Genomic DNA, 11,765 nt, shown 5'->3' with positions numbered 1-11,765 from the left:
TACAATACATTATTTTCATACTTTTTTCATGATCTAGCTGAAGCGGGCATTCCCATGCTCAGCTTTATAAATTCATTTTTCTGTACATGGAACAGACAATCGTCTGATAATAGACTGATGATTCTGAAAGAGTCATTATCCTTTTTAGTAGGATGATCATCTGCTGCAATGTTGTACATGTCAATGTCTTTATTTCCTGAATATATATATCGCAGCCCGGATGGATGAAACTAGATCCGGGGTCTTCAATCTCGTCCGATCTTCACTCTAAGTACAAGTCGATCCATGTGAGAATTTCTCTGAAGTCGAACATGGAAAGACATCGCTTGATTACCAGTCAATGATGTAAATTGTTAACAAGCGCGAGAGGAATCACCAATAATGATGATGACCCTCAAGGTACTACAATACAATTCACGTGGTGTGAATATAGGACTTGGCGTCGAACACCACGCAAAATCTTTCGGTCGAAGGTCATTGATGTATACCTGTCGCCGGAAGTGAGAAACTTGCCATTAAGGCATGCAAGCTTCAAAGTACTGAGGGGGGTGTTCCTAGATCAACTTCTTGGATAATGAGCGAAGGTCGACAAGAAGTGATCCGTCAAAAGAGGGCCTTAATGAATCCCACATCAGTGACACGGAACGGAGCTAATGATTTTGATGGAGGTGAAAACGATCTGGTGATATATGATTCAGGGTGGCGGTCATGAAAGAGTATAATGTATGGTAGTGGATGGGACACAGGTGACTTCTCTGAATGACTTCTCTTGAACATATGGCGACACTGATGCGATGGATCGATAGCATTACCCCAAATACGGATGGTATGGCGAGACCATGTTGATGTGACCGGTGAATGAAACAACCCAACCCGATTGTGGTACGGACGAAAAGTGTCATGTTCAAGAGCGACTTGCTACCATCAAAGTTTTCTTTAGTTTCTCCCAATTTTTCCCCAGTCATTGCTGACCAGTACCTCTTTATTTTTGTCAAGCTTGAGGAGGATAACATATGCTTGTTCTATAACCTGCCCTTCAGGCAAGCCCATCGCTATGTTTTAACGAGCCTAGCGATAGGGAAACTCGTTCTCGTCTAAAGACAAGTTTGTCGCTATTTAATCCATTTAACGAGTCTAATGACAAGGATAACTCGGTCCTTTTCATTTTTAGAGAGTCTGAAAAGGTACATAAAGTTAACTCCAAAGGTCCTTTTTTGTCATCTAATCCCTTAAGTCAGAAAAAGTATAAAACAATACAGAAGGGATGAGTTTTCGATCTTTTTAACGAGCCGAATAAAACAAGCGCTCGATCTTTTTGTGCAATAATCCCTCAGGTCCAAAAAGATTAAAATCTAGAGGAGGGCTAGCTCTTCCGGTCACTTTAACGAGCTGGAAGGCCAAAACTCGGCAACCTTTTCATGTTTTACGAGTCAGATGAAAAGAGCTTAAAGAAGACTCGTCTTTCGAGGAACGAGTGATAAACAGGGGTAGCAGCTGATTCCAAGGAAGCATTGAAATTTCCAAATCACGGCAGTGTCACAAGGATGGCTAGTGAAATCACTCTTCGCAGCTGTTCCTCAAAATGGGTAAACAATCATATGGAGGTGAATGATCGGCCAATCAAAAAGTGGAGGTGGTGGGAAAACACGACCAAGGCTTTAATGGCTGATGATATTACGTTCACCGCGGTTATCTACCGGAATAGTTCATTTTTTAACGAGCTTAAACATTGGCTCGATCTTATGTTTATTTTTTAACGAGCATGAACTATGCGCTAAAACTGCTCGGATCTTGCGTTTATTTTTTAACGAGCATGAAATGTGTGCTAAAACTGCTCGAATCTTGCGTTTATTTTTTAACGAGCATGAACTGTGTGCTAAAACTGCTCGATTATCCAGTCATAAGGTAAGAATGTCTCATTAGGATTCTATTTTTTATGGAGCTTCCCCTATCAAGCTTTGCTCTGCATCCTTTCTTTATGCAAGTTTGATTACGACTAATCCTACGAGTTTAACGGGTTAGACCTATAGGTTTAAAGGGAGGACCTAAAAATTTAAAAAATAAATAGTCGCCCTTGCTTGCACTCCAAAAGGTTTGCATGCCCCCAGGTATAAAACAGAGTTTCAAGGTTACCCCTACTTCATCTTCTGCCAAAACAATTGTTTTACCGAGAGAGGCCTACCTCTTTCAGGCTACCCAAAGATAGTTTCGTTCAGTGCACCCTAAACAAAACACTTCTTCGGTGGTGTCTACCGAGATAGAAAAAGGTGAATGACTTTGGCGCCAAACACGTAACTTTGACAAAAGAATCCTATTCTAGAATAACCCCTCTTCCTTCACGGACGGGGTATAGACTAGTCATATTCTCCTGCGGAAACCTACCCTATACCCAAAGTTTTCCTGCCGAAGTAGACCAGGACGCATGCCCCCTAGGTTCCAGTCATATCCTCCCGGATTACTCGCGCTCATCAGGAGGACGGACCGTGGGTTGAGACATTTCTTGAATGAAGAGACCATTTAGGTATGGTATATGACTATTTGCGATGCGTGATCCGGGGAATGAAAGTTGGTCCACGAGCTTGACCAATCTTCCTTCATGCGGAAAACACATTACTCTAAAGAGTGAGGAGACTACAGCTTCCATGCAATATATATAGTCTCGTCCAAGGAGTAGGTTATAATCCAAGGGTCCTTGAACGACCATCACGTTCATTTGAACGGTCTTCCCTTTCAATGTTATTGGCACATTGGGGAGGATCCCTAAAGGTCGACTGGTTCCTTTATCGAAGCCTGTCAGATTTCTCATTTCAGGCAGAAGCGCTGGTGAACCAAGCGCTTTCCAAGCAATAGAGGAAAGGATACTCACAGATGCCCCTTCATCAATGATAGTGCCAGCCATTACCATTCTGTATATTTGGACTATAATTCTGAATGGAATGCTTGCTGGCAACGGGGGTCTGCCTAGTTGGTTCCAGTCGAAGGACACAACTAGGTTGCTTGGTGGTGGGACTGAATATACGGCCGGGTATGACCCTGACGAAGTTCCTTCCTGCGATAAAGGAATGGGCACATTGCCCCCTTGTTCGTCAGAGTCTGTGTTGATGAAGAGAATTTGGACGGTGTCGTCTTCCTTCTCCTCTGTGATGGTATCATTCGAGGATAGAGCCTCTGAAGGAAAAACCGGGTCAACTGCTGCCTCAACCTTTTGACTTTCGTCAGGTATGGATTCAGACGGTTCATCCTCAATGATAGGTGCTTCGGCTGACCACCTGGGTGGGTCAGTCGGATTCTCAACTGGTGAAGGACTTGGCAGGAGTTTTTGATATCCAGGAGGAAGTTGCGCTCGTAAAATCGGGCGATCTTCCAAAACTCTCTTCGCCTCGTCTAAGAAGGGACAACGGTGGATGGCATGGTCGCCTTCACACAGTTTGCAGGGAAATCTAGCTTTCCCTCTCTGTCCTGTGGCTTCACTTTCACTAGTTGAAGGTGTGCTATCAACATGGCTATCAGAGGTTGATGCAACCAAATTGTGCAAGCGGGGAGACCAGTCCCTTAGTATCCGAGGGATGCAGGGACAATCTCTGTGGAGGTGGTCTCCCTTGCATATGACACATGGCGATTTAGGCCTAGTCAGTGCAGTGTGTGGATTTTCGTTAGATGCCTTTTGCTTGCCCCCAGTCGCTTTTGGCTCCTTCTTCTTCTTCTCTTTCTTCTTCTTCTCCTTCTTCTCTTTAGGAGCTTGGCTTTTGGCTTTTCCAGCTCTGTCATGCGAAGAGGAAGGAGGAGAGGAAGAGTTATAGGAAGTAGAAGGCTAGTGGGCAGTTTTAGACTGGTCTAACTGCTGATTCGACTGTTCAGGATTAGTGGTGTTTTGAACAACATTAGTTGAGAAGAGCCAGACAGGCAAGCCTATTGTCAGTCCTGGAAGCGACAACGTGGCCATATGGGGCGCTCCAACATCTCCCCAAGAGGAGAAGGGACTAGGATTTCCACCAAGGGGAATTCCTTGGTTGGAGGGCTCCAATTTTCTCAACTGAAAGATCAACGCGGGAATAAGGGTGATTGATTATTCCATTAAAATAAATTTTAATGACGCTTTAGACGCAACTTGATTTTTCAATTTTAAAGAGTCGAGAAAAAGCTAAAGATGACTCTAGTCGCCTTCGATGTTTTAACGAGCCCGAAGTGACAAATGCTCGGATGTACTTTTTCCGTTATAGAGTCTGAAAAATGCCAAAAGGAACTGCTCTGGAGTTCTAGGCAGAGGGTGTGCCAAACTTTTCGCAAAACCACAGAATAGTTTTTAGGGTACAGGCGGTCGATCTTCCTGAATGCTGTGTTCAGTGCATTGCGATCAGTAGGGCGGCCGACACGGCTTCCTAAGGATAAAGGTTTTATGCCTATAGGGGTCTCCCAATATATACGCGACGGTACGTGGGAGCACAATCCATACTGGCGCTATCGTCCCTCAGGAGGAATCACCCACCATCAACGAGATCGACAGTCACCAGGCTTTACGACGCCGGAACATGTCTCTAGCCTAGACCTCTATGTTGTGCGTTATGTTGCAAAGCGTTGTTAAGTTCATTCAATTTATTTTAGGTTGATCTTTTTAGAAGTTTGCCTTTTTGGATCACCACGAGATGTATGATACAATTCCTAAATGCAGTCTAAAGATGATAAGCAAGCTTTATATCTTTTCAACTATGAAAATCCTAGCTACAAAGGGAAAAGAAAGACACCATCTTTTCTCAGAGAGCAATCAGCACACTCTAAAAATGCACTTTTCCTAAATCAACATGCAAACTATCAAGATGCAAATGCACAATGCAAGTGTTTGTTTTCCGCTTTCTTAGTATTGATGCCTACAAAGAAAGCTTTTTGCACAACTTTGAATTTGCTTTTAAATGATCACTACAAACAAGTTTACTTTTTCGAAATCAGAAAGGGTAGAAGAGATTACAACACTTAACGATTTTTCGAAAAGAACTACTTGTTTTGACACTTAAAAGAGACAAACTCAAACCAAAAGAAAAAATGAATGTATAATCAATCTGTAAACAGCCAATGAACTCTCTCCTAAGATCACAATCAACAGATCTGAATCAAGGGCTACAGGATGACTATTTCATTCATGCAAAAGGAGACTGTAAATGACGCCACAAACAAATAAAAACACTCACAGTCTTTTGTACAAAAGGAGGCGGAATTTAAGCAGAGAAAAGGAGTTATCAGACTGGTACCTATGCTGGTTACAGGCTGCAAAAATCAGAGATCAAAACAAGGCAAAACAGAGCAGAGAACCCTAGTTGCACAAGGCAAAACTGGATCAGCGCACCTGCAGAGAAGGGAAACTGAATTTCAGCGCAGGTAGCCTTCACGGGAACTGCGTTGAAATGCAGAGTCTCTTCACAGAGCCTGCACTGAAGAAACGAGAGTTGTTTCTCTGGGTCATGGGTCACGATTTGCTATTTAATCTACAGTTTCAGGCCAAATCAAAGTAACAAACAAGGTGCAATCAAAGGGATGCTTTTAGGGAGAACTAAGATCTATCACAAAGGATCATCAAATCATTTGTGAATCCATTGTTCAGATCATAGACAAATCCAGTGATTGGATCAGAGCAGCAGCTGCTGCTGGGTCTATGAAATAAACAATGATAGAAACACAAATAAAATGACTAAACAAATGTCCCCAGCGGAGTCGCCAATTTGTTGTGGGGAAAAATGCCTATGCAGGACGATCCTATCCACCTAAGGTGTGACAGTGCCTTAGCAACAAACAAGGACAACTATTCTGGTTTCTTCCTTTACGAAATGTGAAAGAAGAGAGATAAATAGACTTACCGGTGTCTTCCGTTTGTCCCTCAATCCTGTCTCTCTTCTCTTTGAGTGTTTACAGCTACTTGTCTTCTTGCTCGTCCAGCTTCAACGGGTTCATACGAGATCACAAGAGAACAGCTACTTTCCTTCTCGCTAGCCCAGCTTCAATAGATTCCTGCAAGATCACAAGAGAACAGCTACTTGCGACAAGAGAAGAACACTACTCAAAGACAGATATTCACATTCATAACTAGTTCAGGATTAGAAATGAACTAAATACACCAATGCAATCATACATCAAAGATACATCATTATATAGGAGAAACCAAGATAACTTTATTGATGAATAACAAGGTTCAGGAGGAGATACAACCACAAGAGGTCCAATCCAGCACCTCCTTCCCAGCGAATGAAATTCCTATCTTCACCTCCCTTCAAAGCATTAAGCACCCAATGATTCCAGTCTCAAACCAACAGCAATTCTTTGCAATAACAAAATTCCAGCCTCTAGATCCCATGGAGAAGAGATCTATATATAGATGTTGAGAGTGAAGATGAGTCAGCTTGTGACCTGACTAGTGTCCTCTTTCTTTGTCAGTTCTTACTTCCACTTGGAGGCTAAGAGCCTCTTACTCATCACTTAGTCGAACTCATCAAGGCAAGTGTCATGGAGGAATCTTCTGGAAGCTTCCACAGTCTTTGACACCTTTCACAAGAACCCTGACATTTGTCACTTTCCGCTCAGCGCACCCTGGTAGTGCTTCTACCTGCGTTTCAATGAAACTGGCCAGTGTAACCTCTACATTTCAACGCAGGCAGCTAGTGGAGCTTCTGAATTGATCCTGAATTGACTTGTTTTTGAGCAGTTTCTGTTGGAGAACTTCTGTGAATTGCTGTGGTTTGTTGGCCTTGTTCCTCTAGGGGTAGGAACAACATGTTTAGGGACTTTGTATCCCTTGGATTATGGACATTTCATGCTTATTTCTGTAAGGCACAAAAATGTCTATAACACCAGCCCTGAGGATCTTGTGGGCTATGGTTTTCCAATAGTGATGTCCTCCACAAAAGTTGGAATGAAATTGATGCATGACCTCCATAGATTTTTCCTTGTCTAGACATGTTAAAAGGATTCCAAATGGATCCCTCCAATAAAACAAGTCTTCATGAATACAGAACTTGGTTGCCGTGAGCTTAATAGTCCTAGCTTGGCTAGAACTAAGGCCTGGAGGAATTTCTAGCTTCATCAAAAATTGAGCTATTGTAGAATACCATTCACAAGAAGCTAGATTTTCAGCCAACAACTGGTCATGCCCTACTATTGCTTCTTCTATCTGTCCATCCTCTGAATTTGTACCCATGTATTTTATGTCAAGCATTTTGTGATTTTCTTCAGCCATCTGCTGAGCAAGGCCCTAACCTCTGACATGATTGGTGGGATTTAATTCTATGTCAAATTCAATAAGCTTTACAATCCATTTAGTCCTTCTTCCATCAACATCTCGCTGTGTTAGGAAATCCTTTACTGAAACAGAGGGCACATATGCAATTACCTTGGAGTGCAGAATGTATACTCGGAAAGCTATCACATATTTGATAAGGGCATTGGCCTGTTTTTCGATAATATCATACCTTAGTTCAGCATCCCTTAAAGTTTTTCTGAAAAATGCCACTGGATGCTCTGAACTCTCATCATCCTTCTGTAGTAAGATTGTTGGAAGGGTGTCACGGGAAGCAAAGGAGAATATATGGAACTCCTTGTTATAGTCTAGGCTGATCAAAGTGGGAGCTTCCATAATAGCCCTTTTGATGGCTTCAAAAGATCTTCTTGCTACATCAGTCCATTTGATCTCTGATCCCTTTTTCAGCATGGAGGTGATGTGCTTTACCAATTCTGTAAAATTAGGAATAAACCTCATAAAATTTATTTTTCCCAGAAAGGATTGGATGTCATTTTTTGATCTTGGGACAGACAATGTCTGTATCGCTTTCACTCTCTCTGGGTCAATCTTGACACCCACAGCAGAAATAATGTGTCCTAGAAGCTTGCCCTCTTTGAAAGAAAATTGTGACCTTTTAGGATTGATTGGTATCACAAACCTTCTGCACTTCAGAAACACTTTCCTCAAATGCTGCAAGTGATCCTGATGGTACTGGAGTATACTATTATATCATCCAGGTATACAAGGACAAACCTATCCTTATCTCCTACAAATGCTATATCCATAGCCATCTGAAAGGTGGCTCTAGCATTCATCAGCACAAAAGGCATCTTGGAGTACATAAAAGTGCCCCAAGGAGTGGTGAATGTAGTCTTTTCTTGGTCATCTGGATTTACAACAACTTGGTTATACCCTGAAAATCCATCCAGGAAAGACATGACTTTGGCTCCTGAGACCTTTTGCAGCAAATGCTCCCTCTTGGGCAGAAGATAATTGTCTTTCTTAGAGCATTTGTTCAAGTTCCTGAAATCAACACATAGCCTAATTTCTCCACTTTTCTTCCTCACCACTACCAAGTTGGCTACCCACTTTGAATATCTCGGGGGAACTATGATTTTGGCAGCCAACAACTTCTTGATTTCCTTTTCAATTAGGGGGAGGAGCAAAGAATTAATGGGTCTCAACTTCTATTTGAAAGGAATGGTGTCTTTCTCCAATGGGATCTTATGCTGGATGATATTTTGGTCATAGGTTTTGAGGTCATTGTATTCCCAAGCAAAGACATCAGCAAATTTCTTCATTAAGGTGCAGTACTCAGAACTTTGGGCAGCAAACAAATGAGTGGACAGATTGATATACTTTGGATGATCTAGACTCCCTATGTTATGTCTATGGACTACAGACTGATTTTCTTTTTGGGAAATCTTATGAGGCACCTCATTATGGTCAAAAAACTTCTCAAGAGGCATTATCCCTTTACGTATGTGATTTTTAGGCAACTGTACAATATTGTCTCGGCCAATTTTGTTTCTTAGCTAGGCTGGGGACTTTGCTCTGAGGTTTCATTCTCTTGATCAATTTGCATTCCAGATAATTCATCAATGACTTGCAGAAACCTATTCACTTCATCATCATCCTCAAAGACTTTCCAGTGCTAGACATTATCATGCAAGGATGGTCTATAATTTACCTGGACTTCATAAGCCAATCTAGGGGGCATGGGAGGGATGAACGTGCTAGCAGACATAGCAAGGGAATCAACAAGCTAATTTTTTACTCTAGGAATATATGAGATACAAAAGCTATCAAAAGCATCTTTGAGTCTCCATACCTCATCTCTCTATGCTTTCAGCCTTGGGTGCCTTTCTTGGAATGTTTTTTCCACTTGTTGAATGATGAGATCAACATCTCCAAACACCTTGATGTCCCTGATTCCCATGTCTTTAGCAGCGTTTAAGCCCAATATTAGGGCTTCATACTCTGCTATGTTGTTGGTGAACTGGAAAGTTAGTTTGAAAGACAGATGTGTGCTTTCTTGCTTTGGAAACACCAGCACCACTCCTGCTCCTACAGTTTGAATAGGCTCCATCAAAGACCATATCCCAAACTTGTGTTACTTCTCCTTCCATGGCCTGGCATACTGGTTTTTTGATCTACACTGAGGCCCTCTAGGATTATTCAATTTGGAGAATGCATGCTCCAAAATCAGTGTCCACAGTGTAAATGGGATGATTAGTGGGGTTCTTCTCATCACTGATGATATAGGCCAGCTGGGCTTCCCTGTACAGTCTTCTGCTTTCTCCTCCAAAAACTGGGACAGTGGCATAAGATAAGTCATTTTGTAATGTCCCACCCAACCTCTTAATCCACCCTCTGGAAAGTAGCATACCAAACTTGGGGGGGACATCTGCTACCACAATATCCATCATCATGCTCTTCATGGGCAGCTGAGTTAGGGTGATAGCCAAGTCTTTGATTAACCCCAGACATTTCACCTTCCTCAAATCAAAGGAGAACAAGTCATGATAAGGTCAGGTAATGTGAAGGCCTAACTCTTCCATGACAGCTTTGGGCATCAGATTATTACTGGCACCTATGTCCAATAGGCAGTTATGGAGGATTTTGTCATGAATGTTCAAGGAGAGATAAAATGATGAGGAATTGTCATCAGCAGGTTCAGTCATTGGGCTAAGCACAAATGCAGGTTTATCATCTTGCAAATTCACATAGTCATTGGATGCTTGTGTGGCTTTCAGCTCAAGGGCATCAAAGATGGGCTTCTTAAAGACCTCACTCTTTACAAGTTCTATCAGAGGTACAGATATTTTTAAATTCTGGACAACTGATTCAAAACTGAAAGGGGAAGGGGACTTGTCAGGGCCTCTTACCTCTTGAGCTGGTGCTTTAAGGATGATGGGATCGGCTGCTGGTCTCTTCTGTTTGCTGATCCACTACTCTGTGGGGACAGCAACTCTTTGGGCGGGATTCTCTTTGACATTACTTGTTCTTAACCTCAAGTTGTATAGTTGCTAGTCTTCAATCTATAGAACAACTTCTCTGTCCCACTCTTGACTGGACTGGTCCCTGAGTAATGACTCCTCATATGCAGCTAATGTCAGAAAGGCAGCATTGCCCTTGTCTTCCATGCAATGAATCTCATTCTCTTCATCAAACTGCTCCTCCTCCATGACTACGTTCTGGAAAGGAGCCTTAACCCTTTGTTCTTCACTGGCCTCTTTGCCCCTCTGAATGATTTTCAATTGTTCATTTGCTATTTTGAATGGATTTAGATTTCTAGGAGCAAATGTGTTAGGAAGCCTTGCTTTCCCAAAACTTTGATCAACCTTTAGCTTGGATATTTAATCAACCAGTGACTCTATCATTTTAGTCATTTTGTCTATTTTAGGTTTTGAAGATGAAGAAGAGGAGGAAGCCTCACCTCTCTGCCTCCTTCTATCAGCATGTCCTTTGAGTTTCTCTGCAGCCATGATATTGGATTCCACCTCCAATGCTGCATCTTGCATTTTAGCTAGAGTAGCACATCTTATTTCTCTCAATAGCAGGCAGAAATCAGATTCAAAAGCATTGGCATAGGCGAGTTTTGCAGAGGTGGGGGTGGGCTATACTTCAGCTAGTATCTCGCTATACATACGATTAAATATTTTATTAAAGTCAGGCAATGACTCCCCATTTTCCCTTTTCAGGTTTCCAAACTCAGTATGGTAATATAGCAGGTCTTTCTTATCTCCCCAATGCTTTAAAAACACATCATCTAATGCTTCAATGTCTGCTATAGACCTAGGGGTCAGCTCTCTGAACCACTTTCTAGCCTCTCCATCAAGGCTTTGGACAAATACTCTCATCCACACATCATCTTCACTGATATCTAGGTTATCAGCATAGCTATAAAAAGACTCAAGGTGTTCTTCAGCTGTTACTCCCTCTGTACCAGTGAACTTAGGCATGTATTTATGATATTCTCGAGCAGGCACAACATTCAAAGGAATAGGCAGGACTAGGGGTCCATATCTAGCAGCTATTATTCTTTCCATTTTCGTAGGTGCTTGTGGACCTGCCATGACTGGGGTAGATGGAAGGGTACTGGTAGTTTGGAAGGTAGGGAGCTGAGAAACGAATGACAGGGTTGAAGGAAACTAATGGACTATAGGAAAGGTTTTCTTCGGACTGAGATCCAAAGGGGAACTTATTGAACAAGGAGCTTTATAAATCTCTGAGAGTATTTCTTCCCTGATAGTGTTAGGCTCTATATTTTCAACATGTGCATGCTCAGCTACAAGCCTTTCTTACAGAGATACATAAGGTTGTTTAGGCTTACTTGATCATGATGCTCCTTTTTGAGAGGTCTTTCTTTGGTTGACAATCTTCTCAGGGTTAGGCACTGGGTCAGCTCATGATTTCTGAGGATTTCTCCGAGTATGTCTCACAAACTGAGCCAGAACTGTGATGTGGAGTTGCCAAAAGGTTTTTCCTCCAGTAGAGTCGC

Source organism: Pinus tabuliformis, chromosome 1_2 (genome assembly GCF_031772625.1).
Source record: "Pinus tabuliformis cultivar Carrire ecotype Pingquan chromosome 1_2, CPIR1, whole genome shotgun sequence".
Lineage (NCBI taxonomy): Eukaryota > Viridiplantae > Streptophyta > Pinopsida > Pinales > Pinaceae > Pinus > Pinus tabuliformis.
This window is presented reverse-complemented; position numbering follows the sequence as displayed.